This window comes from Polypterus senegalus, chromosome 8 (assembly GCF_016835505.1).
Source record: "Polypterus senegalus isolate Bchr_013 chromosome 8, ASM1683550v1, whole genome shotgun sequence".
Lineage (NCBI taxonomy): Eukaryota > Metazoa > Chordata > Cladistia > Polypteriformes > Polypteridae > Polypterus > Polypterus senegalus.
In genome coordinates, this window is record NC_053161.1 from 70,174,353 (window position 1) to 70,196,918 (window position 22,566).

A 22,566-nucleotide genomic window follows, 5' to 3' on the forward strand; every position below is an offset into this window, starting at 1 on the left:
TATTTAAAAAGGGAGAACAGGCTGACCCTACGAATTACAGGCCAGGAAGCATAACTGGTTTCATATGTACATCAAAGTAAGCAACTATAAAGACATTGTAAATCTGATAAAAATATCAGTAGGTTGCTAACAGACGACTAGCACATAGCTATGGTTTTAATGTACATCCATGAAGTAATAATATTAATAAGAAACAAACATGTTATAGAAGTAAAGAATATATTATCTACAATAATTATCTGCCATAATTAACTTATTTTTAGAACTCACTTTTTATCTGAGGAAATCAGGTAGCTATAGCCAATCCCAGCAGCATCTATCAAATAGCACAAACCAGTCAGTCCACAAACCATAGAGTATAGCATCATCATGTAACCTATACTACTTATGTTGATATATAAAAAAAAGTAAGTAAAGTACCACATGAGCCTTACCATCAAACTTCCAGCACAAAGGATTTATAGCAGAATGAACTGGTTGGTGCAGCATTGGCTTAAAACAAATAACAAATTACTGTGTCAGGACACTTTGTTATATAACACAACATTTTCTAACTCACTTGTTCTAATTTAATCTTGTTGGAGGTTGAGATTGTCCCAGGAACACTGGACTCAAGATAGCAAACAGCCTTTGATGAGGTGCCAGTGAATCACAGCAACTCAGCAAAAACCCATACACACAAAGGGGATGTCATCAACTTGCATCTAGGTGGTTTCTTCACATACAGCTTGATATTGCTTGTTTATGAGCAGTATATAAGTTTGTGCTGGCAAAATAAGTACCCAAATGAAAACATTTAGGTGTTAAACATAAGTTGACTAAGCCTAGTACCTACACGCTCATCATAAGAGAGAGGATGCACTAAGCTCCACTAGTCACCAAATAATGAAGTACATGAGTCCAAAGACAGAAATATATTTACAAGTTCCAGCAAGTCCAGCATAGGTTTACTGGGGTTAGTGGAGTGTGTTATGAACAAAGCACTGAAGGCAGCAGTAACTTCAAGAAGAAAAGTTACAAAAGATGATCGGACATCAACAGTAAGGAGAAGGTCATTCACTGTTCAGAATATAGAAGAACAGTCTCAGTGCTGTGATAAGGATGAAATAATAGAATGATCCAAAAAGATGGTGGTCACAAATACTCATGAAAAAACAAAGCACTCTCAGGTTTTGAACAGAAAAAGATTATTTGAAATTAGGGTAGAAGCTAGTCCAAGTAGAAAAGTCAAGTGTTAGTTACAAAATTCAAAAACCCAGGTGTAGCAGAAAATCAGCCAGACTGAAACAAGATTAATCTTGTGTTATAGTTGTCAGGATTGTAGGTCTGCTTGGCTGTTCATTTTCTGTCATTTCTATTTATCCCTGCTTGCTTGTCTGATTTTGCTTTATGTTTTCTGGCATATAATATTCATTCCCTTACCCCAGTTTCAGTAATTTACAGCTGTCATTTGTGGCCTTGATTGAATCAGCACTTACCTGAGTGCCCTATTTAATATACCTGCTGCAATACCTGCCTTGCATTTGATCCTGTAGTACTGTATATTCTTCAGTATCCTTTGAATGTTTTTATTTAGGTTTCATTCTTATTATTAGGGATTACAATAGATAGATAGATAGATAGATAGATAGATAGATAGATAGATAGATAGATAGATAGATAGATAGATAGATAGATACTTTATTAATCCCAAGGGGAAATTTACATACTCCAGAATACTGATAAAAAACAATATTAAATTAAAGAGTGATAAAAACACAGGTATAAAAGACAATAACTTTGTATAATGTTAACGTTTACCCCCCCGGGTGGAATTGAAGAGTTGCATAGTGTGGGGGAGGAACGATCTCCTCAGTCTGTCAGTGGAGCAGGACACTGACAGCAGTCTGTCGCTGAAGCTGCTCCTCTGTCTGGTGATGACACTGTTTAGTGGATGCAGTGGATTCTCCATGATTGACAGGAGCCTGCTCAGCGCCCGTCGCTTTGCCACGGATGTCAAACTGTCCAGCTCTGTGCCTACAATAGAACCTGCCTTCCTCACCAGTTTGTCCAGGCGTGAGGCGTCCCTCTTTATGCTGCCTCCCCAGCACACCACCGCGTAGAAGAGCGCACTCACCACAAACCGTCTGATAGAACAACCGTCTGATAGAATGTATTTGGTTTTTAACTAATTTTGATATGAAGGATTCTGATTTCAGACTTTGGATGAATTCCTTTTTTGTAATTTGTCTGTTCAGGTATTTATCCTTTTTCTTCTCTTTGTTCTTTTCTTTCATGTGTTCTTTTCCCATCTTTTCTTTAATTTTTTGCATTTTCTGTTTTGTTTTCTAATTTGAAATTTTTAATGTAATAAGTTCAACACTAAATGTTTTGGTAATCTTTTTCAATTGGGTTCTGATCCTTACAAGAGTAACCTTAAGAAGACAGATGGTACAAGTTTGTAATGACGGAAAGGGCAAAAAATGACAAAAATTTAGGAAGAGATGGGGAAAAGTAGATGAAGCAATAAGATTGTGAAGGGAAGGGGCACTTGAAAATGATGATCTTATGTTTAAACAATGAAGCAGAATCAAGGATTTGGGAGATAGTCTTAAAGACGGAACTATGACTACAATGTCTTTCATTGATTTTTCTGTCTTGTTTTTTGAAATGCATGTACAGTATATGTTTATAAATGCGCTAATTTTTTGTTTCCTTATTTCATGTTTTTCTTACTAGGCCATTGACACAAGCCATATGGGTATTAGTCATTTATCCCTTACAGTAGGAGAATTATTGTGCAAATGCTTCAATATTTTCTTTTAAATTGTATTTCTTTGAGGGTACATGTAGGACAAACAGGCAAACCAAAACGTGAATCAGAAGAGAGAGAAAAAAAAAAGAGTACATGGTTTATATTGTTGTAGTTACAAAATTTATTTGAATATTGCAATTTATTTTTCTGCAGTGATTTAACAAACAATAATTTACAGCATTTTAAAATAGAATAATATTAAGATAATAGGCTGTCAATGTTTTCATTCGATCAAATTTGATTTACTGTTTTACTCATGGCACAAAACTGCTTAGTCCATAAAATAACTGGATTACTGTATAGTTGATACATTCTATGATGCAGTATGTATTAATTTTTTAATTAATTGCAATATATTATCACCTGATTGTCTCAGCCATCCATTGCAACTGCCCTTACCTTAGGAATCAGACAGCATCTCCAAACTTGTCACTTGCTCATCCACACCTAGTAAACTACCCTGAATTTGCTGCAGCTGAACCAAGTTATGTGTCATACACACAGATATTGAATGACAAAGTGATAATAACTGTTTCCATGACAGTCCAAAGGTGATAACACTCTTTCTGCTATTCCATCCATCCATCCATCCTCTTCCGCTTATCCGAGGTCGGGTCGCTGGGGTAGCAGCTTAAGCAGAGAGGCCCAGACTTCCCTCTCCCGGCCACTTCTTCCAGCTCTTCGGGAGAATCCCCAAAGGCGTTCCCAGGCCAGCCGAGAGACATAGTCCCTCCAGCGTGTCCTGGGTCTTCCCCGGGGCCTCCTCCCGGTTGGGCGTGCCGGAACACCTCACCAGGGAGGCGTCCAGGAGGCATCCTGATCAGATGCCCGAGCCACCTCATCTGACTCCTCTCGATGCGGAGGAGCAGCGGCTCTACTCTGAGCCCCTCCCGGATGACTGAGCTTCTCACCCTATCTTTAAGGGAAAGCCCAGACACCCTGCGGAGGAAACTCATTTCAGCCGCTTGTATTCGCGATCTCGTTCTTTCGGTCACTACCCATAGCTCATGACCATAGGTGAGGGTAGGAGCGTAGATCGACTGGTAAATTGAGAGCTTTGCCTTACGGCTCAGCTCCTTTTTCACCACGACAGACCGATGCAGAGCCGCATCACTGCGGATGCCGCACCGATCCGCCTGTCGATCTCACGCTCCATTCTTCCCTCACTCGTGAACAAGACCCGAGATACTTGAACTCCTCCACTTGGGGCAGGATCTCTCCTCCAACCCTGAGAGGGCACTCCACCCTTTTCCGGCTGAGGACCATGCTCTCGGATTTGGAGGTGCTGATTCTCATCCCAGCCGCTTCACACTCAGCTGCGAACCGATCCAGAGAGCTGAAGATCACGGCCTGATGAAGCAAACAGGACAACATCATCTGCAAAAGCAGTGACCCAATCCTGAGTCCACCAAACGGACCCCTTCAACACCCTGGCTGCGCCTAGAAATTCTGTCCATAAAAGTTATGAACAGAATGGTGACAAAGGGCAGCCCTGGCGAGTCCAACTCTCACTGGAAGCGGGCTCGACTTACTGCGGCAATGCGGACCAAGCTCTGACACGGTTGTACAGAGACCGAACAGCTCTTATCAGGGGTCCGGTACCCCATACTCCCGGAGCACCCCACAGGATTCCCGAGGGACACGGTCGAATGCCTTTTCCAAGTCCACAAAACACATGTAGACCGGTCGGGCAAACTCCCATGCACCCTCAGGACTCTGCTAAGGGTGAAGAGCTGGTCCACTGTTCCGACCAGGGCGAAAACCACACTGTTCCTCCTGAATCCGAGGTTCACTATCCGGCGGACCCTCCTCTCCAGAACCCCGAATAGACTTTTCCAGGGAGGCTGAGGAGTGTGATCCCTCTATAGTTGGAACACACCCTCCGGTCCCCTTTTAAAGAGGGGACCACCACCCCGGTCTGCCAATCCAGAGGCACTGTCCCGATGTCCATGCGATGTTGCAGAGGCGTGTCAACCAAGACAGTCCTACAACATCCAGAGCCTTAAGGAACTCGGTATCTCATCCACCCGGGGCCCTGCCACCAAGGAGTTTTTGACCACCTCGGTGACTTCAGTCCCAGAGATGGGAGAGCCCACCTCAGAGTCCCCAGGCTCTGCTTCCTCGTGGAAGGCATGTTAGTGGGATTGAGGAGGTCTTGAAGTACTCCTCCCACCGACCCTAGCGTCCCGAGTGAGGTCAGCAGCGCACCATCCCCACCATATACGGTGTTGACACTGCACTGCTTCCCCTCCTGAGGCGCGGACGGTGGACCAGAATCTCCTCGAAGCCGTCCAAAGTGTTCTCCATGGCCTCCAAACTCCTCCCATGCCCGAGTTTTGCCTCAGCAACAACGAAGCGCGTTCGCTTGGCCTGCGGTACCTATCAGCTGCCTCCAGAGACCCACAGGACAAAAAGTCCTATAGGACTCCTTCTTCAGCTTGACGGCATCCCTCACGCGGTGTCCACCAGCGGGTTGGGGATTGCCGCCACGACAGGCACCGACCACCTTGCGGCCACAGCTCCGGTCAGCCGCCTCAACAATAGAGGCACGGAACATGGCCCATTCGGACTCAATGTCCCCACCTCCCTCGGGGCGTGGTTGAAGTTCTGCGGAGGTGGGAGTTGAAGCTACTTCTGACAGGGGACTCTGCCAGCCGTTCCCAGCAGACCCTCACAACACGTTTGGGCCTACCAGGTCTGACCGGCATCTTCCCCACCATGAAGCCAACTCACCACCAGGTGGTGATCAGTTGACAGCTCCGCCCCTCTCTTCACCCGAGTGTCCAAGACATATGGCGCAAGTCCGGCGACACGACCACAAAGTCGATCATCGACCTGAGGCCTAGGGTGTCCTGGTGCCAAGTGCACATATGAACACCCTTATGCTTGAACATGGTGTTGTTATGGACAATCCATGGCGAGCACAGAAGTCCAATAACAAAACACCGCTGGGTTCAGATCGGGGCCATTCCTCCCAATCACGCCCTTCCAGGTCTCACTGTCATTGCCCACGTGAGCATTGAAGTCTCCCAGCAAAGCGAGGGAATCCCAGAAGGTATGCCCTCTAGCAACCCCTCCAGAGACTCCAAAAAGGGTGGATACTCCAAACTGCTGTTCGCGCATACGCACAAACAACAGTCAGGACCCTTCCCCCCACCCGAAGGCGGAGGGAGGCCACCCTCTCGTCCACCGGGGTAAACCCCAATGCACAGGCTCCAAGTCGGGGGGCAATAAGTATGCCCACACCTGCTCGGCCTCTCACCGGGGGCAACTCCAGAGTGGTAGAGAGTCCAGCCCCTCTCAAGGATGATTGGTTCCAGAGTCCAAGCTGTGCGTCGAGGTGAGTCCGACTATATCTAGCCGGAGCCTCTCGACCTCGCGCACTAGCTCAGGCTCCTTCCCCTTCAGAGAGGTGACATTCCGTCCCAAGAGCCAGTTTCTGTAGCCGAGGATCAGACCGCCAAGGTCCCGCCTTGCCACCACCCAACTCACACTGCACCCAACCTCCTTGGCCCCTCCCATAGGTGGTGAGCCCATGGGGAGGAGGACCCACGTTACCTCTTGGGCTGTGCCCGGCGAGCCCATGGGTGCAGGCCCGGCCACCAGGCGCTCGCCATCGAGCCCCACCTCCAGGCCTGGCTCCAGAGGGGGGCCCCGGTGACCCGCGTCGGGCGAGGGAAAACGTGTCCAAGTTTTCATCATTGGAGGTTTGTTGAACCGCTCTTTGTCTCATCCCTCACCTAGGACCAGTTTGCCTTGGGTGGCCCTACCAGGGGCATAAAGCCCCGGACAACATAGCTCCTAGGATCATTGGGACACGCAAACCCCTCCACCACGATAAGGTGACGGTTCAAGGAGGTCCTGCTATTGTCCTGGTTTTAACCCCAAATCCATGGCACTATAGCTATGGATAGAAGACCTTACATTTTCATATGCTCATTCCTTGTACAGAACATAACTTAATGTGTTGGGATTAAAGTAACTTGGTTATTGCTACAACTGTTGTTACACTAAATGTTTCAGTAGAATCTATAAATATTAACTAAACCACCTTAAATAAAAATAATTTATATAAAGAACATAAATACCAATATGCATAAAAATGTTCTACCAGACCAGGCAAGATTTAAAAGGCCAGTCAGTCTTACTATTAATTTTCAACTCAAACTAAACCACAATCAAATAAAAAAATCACAGTAAATTATACATTTCACCTCCACAAAGCTCAAAGGCAGGACCAAAGATTTAACACTCTTTTCATATTAAGTGGCACCATTTAAAAACAATAATAACCTCAGGTATGAAAATAAAAATAGATGGTGCAAAATGGAATATTTAATTCCAGTTAGAAGTAGCACAGCCTTCTTCATCAATAAAATGCATTTGTATTAATAATATTATCTTTTATTTCCCATCAAAAACTGCACTCTCAGTGTAACTTTCAACAACCTTAATGCTTCATCAGAAAGTAACAAAGGTTTAATGAAAACAGACCATTCTGAACAACAATGCTCATCATTCTGTATTCACCTAGAGTGTTCTAAATAAAAATTCAAGTGAAGATTTGAAGGTCCGAGGTATTCTCAATTTCACTTCTTGGTGTTTTGTTGCTTTTATCTACAGCTGTTTGTGGGAAAAAATATCCCCTAACATGTGAGTAAAATTCACCCTTAACCCATATACAGTACATCTACTCCTCAATGAAGACATGGTTTTAAATTGGCCACTGGCATCTAATCAATTACTCACTTAACATTTTTAATTAATATTAAATTTACTTAACTTAATATGAGGGACGTTCAAAAAGTTTCCACACTTATATTTTTGTGAAAGTGGGAGGAGTAGTAATTGGGCATTAGAAGTTTGTATGACGCTGGGAAAATTGCATCGCAAACAAAGATGACTATGTTGAAAAGTGCTTGTAATTCGTTTTGAAACTCTTAATAAATAGACACAAAAAAGTGTGGAAACTTTTTGAATGTCCCTCATTTTTATTCATGTCACCTCTTAATCTTTGCTTAATTTACCCGAAAGGATTCAGTTGCTTCAGTCTTTTCTCATAGCTCATTGATATTCTAGAAAATCAATAAATGGTTATGTGACTTACACAGTGTCACACGATGAGCTGGTGATTTCTGGTTTCTGCTTTGTGGTTTCTTGCTTGTAGAATACAGTGCTTGCTGACACCTTTGGAACAAAATGAAAAATATCAACACTAGAACAGGCCAGAATTTAACATGCATCAGACTTTCAACATCTAGTTAAAGAAATATTTCTTTGGCATCGTTATTTTGTAAGCTGCTGTGTGATTGTGTGCTCTGAGAGATGTCCCACATCAAATAAAGAATGACTAACGCTATCTTTCAAAGTATCTCAAAGCATTGGAAGCATAAATCTGAGTTGTGCCGTGGTGAGCACCGTGATGCCTCTTGGGTTTGTATCCTTCATCTGGTTGTTGCCTATATGGTATCTTCATATTCCTACCATTTTCATTCTCCTCTGTACCAACAACAACAACAACATTTATTTATATAGCACATTTTCATACAAATAATGTAGCTCAAAGTGCTTTACATGATGAAGAAAAGACAAAGTAAGAATTAAAATAAGACAGCACTCATTAACATAGAATAATAGTAAGGTCCGATGGCCAGGGAGGACAGAAAAAACAAAAAAAAAACTCCAGACAACTGGAGAGAAAAAATAAAATCTGCAGGGGTTCCAGGCCATGAGACCGCCCAGCCTGCTCTGGGCATTCTACCTAACATAAATGCAACAGTCCAAGGGAAGGACTTGATGAAGATGGTCATGTAGACTTCAGGCTTTTAATCCATCAATGTAGGAACATCATGGTGCTTTGATTAGGTGGTGGTGGCGCAGGTCGCCACCACAGAAAACCGGGAAAAGAAACAGAAGAGAGAGTAGGGGTTAGTATAGATTTTAGAGCCACCATGAATAATTATGATAATAAATTGAATATACAGATTATCAGGATTAAATAAAGTGAAGTTATGAGAAGGCCATGTTAAAGTATACTGCAGTTTTGCTCCCATGTTCTCCCATGTGTATTAGGTTAATTGTTGGTTCCAGATTGGCCCTGTAGCTGGATGATTGGAACCTGTGGTGGATTAGTTCAGGGTCTGGGGCTGGTAACTATTGTTGCTGGTACAGGCACCAGTTCCCTGCGACTCCATGAATTTGACCACGTGAGTATGAGAATGAATGTTTAATTTGGATACAAAATAAGTAAAATAAACAGCATATCTACTTAGATAAACCTAAGGCATTTTTATATGGCAACTTTCCTTGAGAAAAACACCCAAAAGTATAGTCTAATAAGTCAAAAACAATGTATTTGGAGGTTCGATTGCCCTTTCTTGAGCTAAGACACTTAAACACTCAGTTCTCAAATTAAATGTGTGCATTTCATTAAATTGTACCTATAAAAGAGGATGTTCAACACAACAGTGTCTTTTACTGAAATTGCAGCCAAGTCAAGGAAAGTGTCCTGTCCACACCCCAATGCCATGTGATGCTCAGCGGTGCAGTGCAACTTCAATGTATATAGTGCACTACACATCTAACAAATGAAAAACACATTCACTATTTCATGTTTGTGTATGAAAATATTATTTTATGAAGTCTCAATAGCCAAAAAGTTGCATTTCATATCTTTTTTGGTATATAATTTACTTTTATCTACACTGTTCTTTGATGTGTTTTAATATTTCAAAACATTTTACTCTAGTGAGTACAATTTTAAATTTCCAATTTGTTAGATGAAAATGTAATGGAAAGATGTAACTTGTTTTATCTTACTTAGTGTATGTCTGTGACCCCAATGTGTATGTGCCATGGAATGGATTTGGTGACAATTTTAAGCATTGCTCAATGGTTAATCACCTAAAAGTACTGCTATAATGCCACTCCCATGTGGCTTCAGGTGCTCTGAATTTCCTTATGGGATGAATAAAGTGTATCTAATCTAATCTAATTAAATATAATATAATATAATATAATATAATATAATATAATATAATATAATATAATATAATATAATATAATATAATATAATATAAGTTAATAGAAAGAAACAATGTCAATGTTAAAAATGTCAGTGTCTTAAACCATTTATGACAGAGAATCAATGCAACTGTGTTAACTATCATGTCATGACCAAGAGAAGAAAAACAGCATCAATTTGCTCAGGTGCAAAATAGTGTTCACATTGACATTTTCTGAGGTGTGGGGACATTTCAAAACTTTCCTTTTCATTTGATACAAAGGTTATATGGCCCTACACTGTTCTGTGCTTGTTTCTGTGCTTGTTCTTGTATTGAGTCTAATGCTGCTAGAACAGGCTCATGGCCCAGTCGGCCTTAAAATTAGATTAAGTGAGTAAAGTAAATAAATTGATTATATTAAGCTCTGTTGCTCTAAATACATTTTTAAAAAGTAAAGTCAAATTAGTGTCTAACTGTCATTGGTACAGATCCTGGCCTGGGTACTGCCATGTACATCATGGTAGTGCACAATATACTATAAAACCCAAAGATGATAGTGACAGAACTGGCCACATGTCTCTCTCATGGGTTTAAGCCATTATCTTTGTAGCAAGAAAAGAGAAATGTATGTATGTTAGAAAAGGAAAAATAATGGAAAACTATTTCAGGATGAAGATCTATCAAAACAGGCTCTTCAGATAGCCAGAGCCTATAAATATGTTAAAAGGTGTAAGGCAGCTGCCCAGGTGTTCTGTACATTTTATGCAAAATATTAAAATGACTGAACTATCTGTCTTAATATAAAACACACACCATATATAGTCATATAATTATTATATTATTATATTAAGTGTCTGCTTTATTCTGTTATACTGGACACGTTTGGAGAGTCTAATTTAGTAGCCAAAATAAATATAGAAACATGTTCACACTGTTGTTTTTTTAAACTTTGGTAAAATTGGATGCCCTTTTATTTGAAAATTGTCCCAAGAATGAAATTCAATTTAGTTAAATATTTTCCTCAGTAAAGATAATTACTTTCAAACATAGGCCAAATATATGTCAAACAACAATAGAAGACAAACATGGGAGTGCTAAAGAAGTAAAATCCTGTAAAACTATTAGAAGGACTAATACTTGTAGTAGTACTAGTAGTGGTACTGTCACGTGTACAGAGTACCGTGAAATACTCACTTTCATGCCCGTGCAATCTCATACTAATTAATGTGAAACTCAAATTGGCTTACCTAATATACTCTTTACTGTAGTTTTTATGCTCCCATTACCTAAAACCATGTGGTTTAGCATAGTGCTGAGATTTTAAGAGACACTGTAATAGTATATCCAGGAGATCATGCAACTAAGTCTAAATTACGATGATTTACATATCACACTATTTTGTAATAATTAAAGAGTTGTAGATTTGTTTAGTACCCCTTCATCACCATGGGTTGGCACCATCAGGCACTTCCTGTATAGAGTTTGCTTGTTCTTCCTTTGTTCTTGTAGGTCTTTTTTCCCAGGTAATTGGGGTTTTCTGCTGAATTCCAGAGATGCATGTAGAGTACTGGGGTCATTAGTGCCTCTAAACCTGCATGGTTTAAATGACTGGGAGTGAGCATCCCGTTCCTGCCTTATGTCTAGTGTTTCTGCTACAGAGGATGATCTATCAGTTTAGTGGAAAAAATGGAAAAACATTCTTTCTTTCTTTATGAATATGATGCTTTTCACTAATTAGCAAAGATATGTACTCATATTTACTTTTCACAAGCGTTTTGCAGTTCCTCATTAAAGCAATTTCTTTATCAGTGGCAACATTCTATGATTTAATCTTAACTATTATTTACTTATTTCACACAGTACCTTACAATATGAGTGCTATCATGAAACAATGTACACATCAAATGACAAGATTACAATAAAAGATAATATGACAAAAAGCCACAATAAGTAAATCAAACAATCTATTGCATGACTCGCCTCTCATCTGAAACAAAACAAAACCAAAAATAACAGATGCATCCTTCCATTCATTTTCTTTGGCCTGTTTTGTTTACTACATGGTCATGATAGATTGTGATTGGATTCTGTCCCACTGGAGAGGGTACTTATAAATGCACTAACTCAGTTGCACTGGGCCAGCTTAAAGTTGAAAAATATGGTAAACAAAAACTAGAAAGATGAACACAAGGGTACACCTACTATGGCCAAGAAAGCTGTCCTTCCAAGGACAGAAAGCTACCTAAAAGAACAATAACACAAACACGATTCCATTGGGTCAGTTTTGGCAAACTCCACGCTGTGTTACAATATTTTAGCATATAGAAAATGGTGCCACCAATATACAGTACACCTTAGTAAATGTCACAGAAAAACAAATATATAAAAAGTCTTATCTCATAAAATGAATGTAAACAAAATGAGCAATAATGAAATTAGAGGTTGGAAATAAAGTCCAGTCTGGAAATTCGTTGGAATGGAAAACATCAGTCACAAGGTTCACAGCAAGGAGCAGGACTAGGGAACATTTTTGGAGAAAACACATGCAATGGCCAAATACAGGGTCACAAACTTCACACAAACATCAGTCTTAAGAAAATTAAGGGAGAGAAGAGAAAATGTTTCCGCTTACCATATAATAAAATAAGGGGTTTTGACAACTGAGGGATAGCAAGAGAGAGCAGCCAGATGCTAACACACAGAAGACCAAGACTCACTGGAGACTTGCAGATTCACTCTAAGAGGCATCCTGGTGTTTTTAAAGACAACAGGGTGGGCTTATGTTCTCTGTTTCAAGGAAAAAGTAAAGTATCTACGATTTCATTAGTGGGCGGTAGAGAACTAGAAAGCATTAGTATTTGTAAAACTGACTTGACAGCTGCTGATTAAGACTAAAATAGAAACCCTGGGACCAATAAAACAAGTACTTCTCTTTTAATCCTCTTATTTTATCAATTACGCATGTAACTGGCCTTTGAAAAAAATTAGATCGTGCTCCTAAGTCTTTTGACTGTAATACAAATAAAGCTCAGTCCAGAAGCACATTTATTTATGAGGGCTATTTGTTAATTCTTGATTTTTTGCACTCTCTGTCAGACTATTGTGTAATACGAAAATGGCATGTAAGCACTGAAACTATGTTTTTGCCTATCACACTTATTGAAATAATAGGGCCTGAGCACACAGGATGTGTTGTGTTATGTATTTTGTTTTACCAATATTACAAATAGTACATTAATTTATACTATAGTACTGTTTTTTGATTATGTATAATTTAAAGAAGAGCAGGTTAGTTTTCTTCATATACTGTATCAAGTTATCCTTTTATTACGTTTAATAGACAATTCAGGAAGACAAAATTACATCATATTGTATGAGATTATTATTTTAATTATACAAGATGGAATGCCAATAGTTTTTTTAATATGCAGTGTGGAGAGCTGACCTGGCCTCTATATAAAGATTGGATCATCAAGTTTGTTCAAATGACATGACAAACTTTCACAGGTCCTCCTGTGGCTCCATTAGGCATATTGCCCCATGTGCAAAGAAGCATGGTGAGTGTGCGCCAGGAATATTATTTTAGGTGATGACTGTGTTTGTGATTACAGGAAGGAACTTCAAATAGCCTTGAAATAGGCCTTGCATTTTTTAGTATATTTTGTGTACAAATGCAAAATGTCATGGCTGATACAATAAAATAAAGAATCAGATGCGATTAACATTAATTTCCAGCTATTCACATCTGCTGTTCAGTGCCATTGTACTTCTACTCAACTCACAACTGAAATATGGAACAGATCCTAATCACTTATGTTGAAAATTAGGCCTTCAAATTTCAGTATCATTTGCATTCATTCACTTTTTATTTTTATGCTAGGTCATTTAATAAAATAAAAGTCTTTGCTTGCTAAGTGGAGCATGCTAGCACTATCCAGTGCTGCTCTGTTTGCTCCCTACCATTTAGAGGTATGAGTGACTTAAGTCTGTGCCAGAAAAACTGCCTTCCCAGAACAAAGTGTAACGCCATGCTCCCCTGATGGTTAAATTCTGGGCGCTCAAGTCTGAGGTTTCTTTTGGCAGAACAACCAAACACAATTTTCAAGCTGGCGGTAGACTGTAAGAGCATACAGCACTAAACTGTCCAGATGTAGTCTCTCCTTAATTAGTCTCTTTAAAATATAAAATTATCATTAAATCACAGAGAAGTCAATTTTTTCTGCACTGTCACAAACTAAAGTAGTTAATGTAAGGAACAAAGGATAAGTGATGCATTTTAATCATTTCATACTACAATACCAAAACTAGCAAAGAAAAAAAAACAGGTTTAGTCTGATGCCACTTTCTGTACCTCTTGCTGGCTTTTATAGATTTCTTCCTTTTGTACAGTAGTTTGTGTTACTTTTCTTTCATCTTTTATAAGTGTGGGTTATTAATGGCTTTACAGCAATTGGTTTTACATTATTTTTTGTACCCAGAAAGCAGTAATACATTAAGCTATATTTTGCAGTTCCTCATTTACCATTGCCAAATTACTGCCTCACTAAAGGTCATGGGGTGGTCATACAAGTCAGGAACTAAACCTGGCTCAGGTGGCAGTTCATCATAGAACACATTTCTGCACACATCCGCGGTCACTATTACCCAAGGGGCTGATTGAGTACATGCAAAAAGATGTATAAAAAGAAACTGTAGACAAGGCAGTTCACCTATGTTTGTCGCTAAGGATAGACTTCTAGCTAAGAGTAAGTTGATTTTGGCAAAATAAAAAATTTGCCTTGAATGTCAGAGTTTAAAAATGCATTTGACAGTGTTTTGTCTTGGTATGTTGAATGCCCCATAGTAGTCACAAATGGTGTATTTAATAGGATTGCCAAAATGCCCACAAAGGAACCAAACACAAGCTATTAAGTAATGAATGGGCTAAGGAAGCAGATTTCTGGAAAATGATGTGGGCCTGGCTTACAGAGGCAGGAATTCAAAGAATTACTGTAGAAGAGCTGCTAGTGAGGAGTTTATGTCACACTGAGAGCTCTTGGCTAACGAATCAGTAGACCTCCACCATGGTGCCATTCTGACCACTCCCAATCCATTGAGATTGAGAGGCAGGATGTGGTATTACAGATGGAAAACAGGTGAATTTTGGATAGAAAGTATAAAATCATGACAGATATCCCTTCTTGAGGTAAGTAACAGAGTGGTGCTTATTTGTGTTTGGATTTGACTTGGCCCCCATTGTGGTACAGTGAGTCCACAGCTCATGTTAAAAGGGCCACTTTTAAAATAAATAATAGGCACATTCACGGCTTAGCGAGGGGGCGTGGTGGTGTGTGGCCGAAGCGGTTCCTGAGGAGTTCATGATGTGGCCGTTTCTCACCTGTGCACTTATTGTTCCCAGGAGCTGCTGATTGCCTCAGCTGCCACGTCCTCTTGATAAATAGAAGCGCAAGGCGGCTAAGGGAGAGTAAAAGAAACAGAGGTTGCAGGAGTGTGGTAGGAGAAGGCAGGAAGCAGGAGGAGAAAGCCGGTGCAGGAGAGAGAGAGAGAGAGCGCGAGCGTAGGCTCGCTTGCAGCTGAGCAGGGAGCCTGGGTGTTTGGCCGACACCCCGGGAGCAGTCATAGTGGTCACTCCCGCTGAGTTTATTGTGAAGAGCGGGAGCGACTGGAAGGAGGATGACTCGCCGCGTAAGGCCATGAAAGGCAGCGAGAGTCGGGACTTGGGACGTGTATTCCTCAGCGTGGGCACCCTGGTCGCTGGGGAGCCCAAGTCGCTGTTTGGAGGAGCCTACCAGAGCTAGGGGTCGGTGAGGTGAACCGTTCAGCCGAAGCAGGCAGAGCAGGTCAGCTGCAGCTAGGGTGACTTCCCCTGTTTCGGGGCCCATTTGGGAGAAATAGGGGAGCCGCCAGTAGTAGAAGAAGGATGCACCGGATTTTTAAAAGGACAGATTCCAGCTGTTATTTTAACCTTGTTGTTTTAAAGATTTTTTACTAATTGGATTTTAACCTCCACTTTTCATCCAAGTTTTTACTGGATTATTTATTTATTGAAGATTTTTGGAAGGCACTGCACTATTTATTTGGACACTTTGTTTTTGTTTTCTGGTTTTTAAAGAAAAGCACTTGACACTTTTGCACCATCCCCTTGCTCCATTTGTTGTGCCTGAATGCCATACTCATCGGTAACATTACCAATGGTGTCGGGTTCAGGGCTCCCGGAAGCGAGATGGGAGCATGCAGCAAACCTGCATCGTCACACCCATATACAGTTATTTGTGGGTTAGTGTAGCGAAACATATCTAGTCACTATCATTGAAACAGGTAACATTACTATTGTTTCCAAGACAAGTTAAATTATAACAAAAGTTTAAGTGCATGCAACAGAGATGTTAGAAAAATACCTCCTCACATACACTGCTAGTAGAAAGACAGGTGAGCTTCTGGATGACATATTTTCATCACCATTCTGGAGAAAGACTGGCTGAATACTGTCTCAAGCATTGAGAATTTTAAATTAGTCCACCTTTGTTCTGTTTTACTTGCTCCCAGAGAATGAAAAGATTAGGAGAAATGTTAGGGACTGGAGCCGTGGATATTGTAGAGCCACTGAAAGAGTCAGGACATTGACATTGATACCTGCTTTTAGCTGAAGAATATGTACAGTATAATAATTCCCTGAATAACTTACTGACTGCTTTTTTAAGTCAAATAATTAGTTGTCATTCCCAAAGAAATTCTGATCAAACATGGCACCCCTTTCAGTTACGACTTGTTTAGAAAAATAAATAAATAATTTAAAGTAAAGTATTTCAAAACTTTTCTATATCAGGTTTAGATGGATAATAATAATGATAATAATAATAATAATAATTTATTTTATTTATAGATGCTTTTCAGTGCACACAACGATACCTTAGAGAACACATTAATAACAACTATTTATAAAAAAATTAATAAACTATTACAGTATAATAAAACCATAATAAATATAATAATAAAATTGAATTTAAATTTATCAGCTAAAATTATCAGACAGAATAAGCCATCTTAAAAAGATGTGTTCTAAGATGAGATTTAAAGGTAGGAAGAGAGTCGATATTAGAGGAAGAAGGGTGAGGAAGAGAGGAAGAAGATCTAAGGATACGAGAAGGAATGGAGGTGTAAAGAAGATCAGAAAGATAAGGAGGTGCCAGATTATGGAGGGTCTTGTAAGTAATAAGCAGAATCTTAAAATCAATGTGATATTTTATAGTGAGCCAGTGAAGCTGCTGAAGGACTGGAGTAATGTGTTCTATAGAAGGGGTTCTGGTAATAATATGAGCTGCAGCATTCTGAACAAATTGAAGTTTGTAAAGGAGTGTGCGAGGAAGACCAGAAAGGATAGAATTACAATAATCAATATGATATGTAACCAGAGCATGAACAGGAATAGCAGTGCTGGTAACTGAAAGAGATGGACGTAAACAACTGATATTATTTAGATGGAAATATGCACACCGAGTAACATTATTATTATGCGTCTTTTAAAGTACTACTGAGAGTAACATCTAAGCTCTAAACCTGAAAAATAGATGAGAAAATTATCAATAGTCAATGAAATATTATCATATTTATCCAAAACAGACAGTTCCGACCAGAAGAACCTCACTATTTTAATTTAAGAAAATAAGCAGACAGCCATGATTTAACTGCCTGCAGGCATTCAGAGAGGGACGAAGGTAGAAGAGTGAAATCAGTCTTAGTAGACAGTTAGAGCTGGGTGTTGTCAGCATAACAGTGAAAATGAATATCAAATTTCTTAAAGATATGACCAAGGGGCAGAAGATGAATAATAAACAGAAGGGGATCTAAGACAGAGCCTTGGGGAACACCACTAAAAACTGGGCAAACTTTTGATCTGAAATTTTTTAATTGTACAAACTGTGCACGATCTGAGAGATTAGATCTAAACCAGGCATATGGAGTACCAATAATACCAATCGAATTTAATCTCTCAAGAAGAATATCATAGTCTTATGGAATGCAATACAAACACTCTTAAGCAGATGTTGCAAAAAATAGTGCAGTAGAATGGATAGTTAGCCAGCAATAGACTGTGTTTACTCCATCTCTCTCCTTTCACATTTAATAATTGATTGTAGCAATATAAAATTTGTGAAAAAGCACTAGACAATAAAAGCACTGAAACTAACCAAAGACCATAACTTATTCATGGAAGTACTTTATAATTCCCCAGATACTTTTGCTTACTTTCTTTTGACAGAATGCTAACAGTTTTTGCTATCTTTTTTCAATATTTTATGTAAGCTTTTGCAATTTTTCATGTAAATTGTAATATAAAATAAACCAGGCAAATTAGCTGTATTCTTAAAAATTAACCATATTTGTTCTGTTATTACCTAGCAATTATTTGTCTTCACATTGCTTCAGATGTTGTTGTCTTGTCTTGTTTTATATGGTAATAAAGTTCCTGCCATGAATCACATGGACACAGTATAAGATATGGTTTTAAATGTACGGTTCACATTGTTAGTAAAAAAAATACGTAAATAAATGAACACATCGTATTTATATAAAGTTATGTACACTAACCTGGAGGAGGTGCTGTTGCATAATCATGTTCAGTTGAGAAGAGACCTGCTGTGCTGCTTTGCATCAGTTCAGATTCCCACATAATAACTCAGAGACAAGCACTTGGTCTTTCAAAAGCTGGTTCTCATGTCACTAGGACAACAAAGTTGTTCCAGTTATAAAAGATCGGCACAGCATCAGTCTTAAAGTAGGGTCCAGACTTTTTGTACTCATCAAATTTTAAGTGTCATCTACAAACATACAAACATTTGATCCATCCTCTCTTTTGCCTGCTTAGGTCAATGTTTTTCTGTTTCCAGATGCAGTAATCTATGCGTTCACCAACTTCCACATTCTTCCGCTACATAAATCCCGGTCAGCGTGAAAAGTAACGCTTGTGCACGCACCTGCTGTCCCACCTCAACTCTTCCCAGAATTACGCCTCTTTGAATATGCAAATCAATATAAATAGCCATTAAGATCAGCCTTCTGTGAAAAGGGGGAAAATATAAGAATTTCAGCGAATGCCAAGTGGAGGCAAGGAAAAACGTACTATTTGTTGGTTTAAACAGTGGTACACAACAAAAGGCAGTCGATCAAGTGATCAAGTTCACAAAGTCACACAGTGCCCGAAATAAAAAGGAAGTTGTCACATATGAAATTCGCCATGAAAAGGCGAGTCATAGCCCGGCTGAGTGTCATATGAAAGCTTATTAGGGTACAGAAGAAAAAAAAAATAGGCACATGGTGGGAAAAAAGCACGAAATTTTAACTTTAATCTTGAAATTTCCACTTTAATCACATAGTTTATTTTGTCATTAAAGTAGAACATCATAAACTTCATCTTAAAATTGTTTAATTTATTAGTTTCTCAAATCCTATTGTAACTAAAGTAGCAAGTTAAATGCTTTGTTTTGTATTTGATCTTCTATGTGCTCTATGTGTGTGAATCACTTCGTGCTTCTTAAACCGGCTTTCTTTTCCTCCAACAGGACACAGAATCCATTACATTCGTGATATTACAGCTCTCTGAATAATTAAAATACTGAGATGTATACGTGATATCATTTTCATGATGATAGGAGTTAAATCATGTTATTAAACATGGGAACACGGTGGCGCAGTGATTGTTCATGTCTCACGCAAGATGCTTGATGCGCCATGTGCGACCTTCGACGAAATGCTTTAGTACAGAAGTACTGTCTCTTTCAAACGTACTAACCTCCAATTCCTGTCCTTACTTTTCTTTCTCCAAATACCCAATCGCCACACAATCAGCTCTGTAACAGACATTAAGTCATCTGTAAGCTTAGAACGCTGATTCTTCAAAACTTTTAAGGAACATTGAAATATCTTCCTAGTACGTGTTTAATTATTCTATCCATCTATCCTTCCAGTGTCATGCCAGTCCCAGTAAGAGTACAGCGCGCGTCATGAACAATCCATGAACGGAGCGCAAGTTAATAGCTAGCGCTGGGGCACCGTGTCCTGGCATGTTTAATTATTGAAAATATAGAATATTTAAACAAAGTTAAAGTTTTATCTGTATAATATAATAAACATATTTTGCTGCATTTTATCTTAAGAATGATATTGTCATCATATGTAAATACGCACTTTATGTAGTGCCTCAGGTTGTGCAATATTGTAACTGTAGTGCAAGTTTACAGTGAGGTAATTCTACTTACAAGTACAGACAGTTCTACAAGGAGCATTTGATTGAGTGTGTTTATAGTTCTTGGGATGAAACTCTTTCTGAACCGTGAGGTACGTACAAGAAAGGCTTTGAAACGTTTGCCATGTGAAAGCAGTTCAATAGACAGCATGGCTGAGGCAGCGTGTGCTTGATGCTGTATACCAATAATTATCTTTCTCAGCTTCTGTAGATCTTTGATTCCCCACTCAGATACAGTGATATAAATACTCCGAGTGGTGCAGTGAGAGTAATATGGAAAAAAATGATCTGCTGTGGCAATCCCTAACGGGAGCAGCTAAAAGAAGAAGGTGCACTGAGAGTAACAACGCTAAAGCAGCAATTGTATTTAGAACCATTCCGTGGACCATTATATTGTTACTGGTTAACTACAATCAGATGCATTAAACTAATAAACAATATGAGGTTAATTTCAGTGTATTTGTAAAGCCGCGTCATGGATGTTGATCTAAAAAAGAAAGAATAACCATACAGGAACAGTAGCACTGCTTTGATGCTGGGTGCCGCCAGTCTGCAAAACTGAGCGCAGGACTTGCGTACGACAGGGTAAGATGTACCGTGGAAATGTGCGTGGATTTACGGCAAGTTTAGGTTTTATAGATCACGATTTGAACGTGGAAACGTTCTTATGCAACATTTCTGTGCGTACACACCGTTTATACATGAGGCCCCACAAGTCACACAAAAAGAACATTAGAGAGGTTGTGTGTATTTACAAGAAAACCAGGAAGTGCATAACATTGACTTTTACGCCATTGAGACAATACTGTCATGTGCCATGCACTTCTGGTTGTTCTTTCAAAGCAATGTGGTATCAACCACAAACCAAAAAACCCTCAAAAGGGTAGTGCCCATAAAAAAGAGAATGGCGTCAAAGAAACATGTGAAATAATTTTAACTAGATTAAAATGAAAAGAAAACCAAAAATAAAAAGTAGAAATGAACTGGCTATCGTAAAAAAACACAAAATGAATAGACAGCATCCCAAACTAAACAAAAAAATACAAAATTTCAAAACAGACTTCATCAAAACAGCTATCCTTAATCAAATATTTGGATTCAGAGGGAAGTATGCCACCATCTAATACAGAAAGGCTGTGGTGGCATTACACATTTTACTGTCAGTGACCAAGTATCCCTGCCTGGTTTGGAAACACCATGCATTAGGACCTCAAGGTTCTGAAAATTGTGGTGTGGTCAGCTGAATGGATCACTGGGTATGCACTCCTTCATTTCCAGGATATCTATACTAAGCGATGTTGGACCAGGGCAAAGAAAATTATCAGTGACACTAGACATCCCAACAGTGGCCCCTTATCTGTACTGTAGTCAGCTACCCTGGCTTAAAGTTCAGTTCAGAGAGACTAAGGAAGAGTTTTCTCTCACAGTCCATCCACAAGTTGAATTACGAAAATGCCTAGAATTACATGATGCCCTTTTGTTTTGCCCTTACATGAAGTTATTTAAGTTACTAAGCTATTATGTATTATTTATAACATATATATAAAATTTAATTAATGATTTTTAAATATTTATAAACTTACTGCTGCGGAGGGCTGGCACCCTGCCCGGGGTTTGTTTCCTGCTTTGCGCCCTGTGTTGGCTGGGATTGGCTTCAGCAGACCCCTGTGACCCTGTAGTTAGGATATAGCGGATTGGATAATGGATGGATGGATAAACTTACTGTATGTATGGTTATTGTTCTTCATGAAGGCACAGTCATTCGAGATGTGCAACTAAGCATTTCACTTTATATTGTACTGTATGCATAATTTGTATGTGACAAATAAAATTTGATTTGATTTTGATAAACATGGCCTGGATATAGACATTGAATCTCTGTACATTATAAATAAATTGCCCTTCAAAGTGAGCACTACTACATTTAGAAATAAATTAACAATATGTATCAAACAATACAATGTTTTCATAATATAGTAGATAATACAGTCAGTAATAATCAACAATAATTGATTTTATTTGAAGAAAATAACATTCCATATGATCAAGTCTAACATATACAACAAAGAGCATTACATACACTCAGGCCAAACTGAACAAACCAGAATTCAACCCTCACGCGAGAGAAAGAGAGGAGAGCCAACAACAAGAGAAAATCTTTAAAAACAACAAAGAAGGTAGGATGTTCTTTACCCCAATATAAATACTTATTCTAAATTATCTTTATTAGATCCTCCCATATTTTAAAAGAGTTTTGACCAAACCCTCTTATTGAAAATTAGATTTTGTTCCAATTTCAAATAGTACAGAATATTACTTACCCAGTGACTTATAAGAGCTGAGCTGGGATTTTTCCAGTTGAGCAAGATACGTCTATGTGCTAATTGTAGGTAAAAGCAATTATAGTATGTTTGTCCTTCTCCACTTTAAGCCCATCCAGCAGTACACCAAACGCAGCTACAGTATTAATAGATTAGGAGTGACTGTGACACCAAGGCTGTCTGATAGGCATTCAAAGATTTTGA

At 39.3% G+C, this 22,566-nt stretch overlaps 1 long non-coding RNA gene across 1 annotated transcript in view; it reads right to left on the reverse strand.

Moving 5' to 3' along the window:
• The window catches only part of LOC120534020, a 72,696-nt gene that overhangs the window by 22,224 nt on the left and 27,906 nt on the right, over positions 1-22,566 (reverse strand). The window contains exon 2 of the long non-coding RNA XR_005634665.1: positions 7,902-7,981. This is a non-coding gene — a long non-coding RNA (uncharacterized LOC120534020). The remainder of the gene's footprint in view (positions 1-7,901; positions 7,982-22,566) is intronic.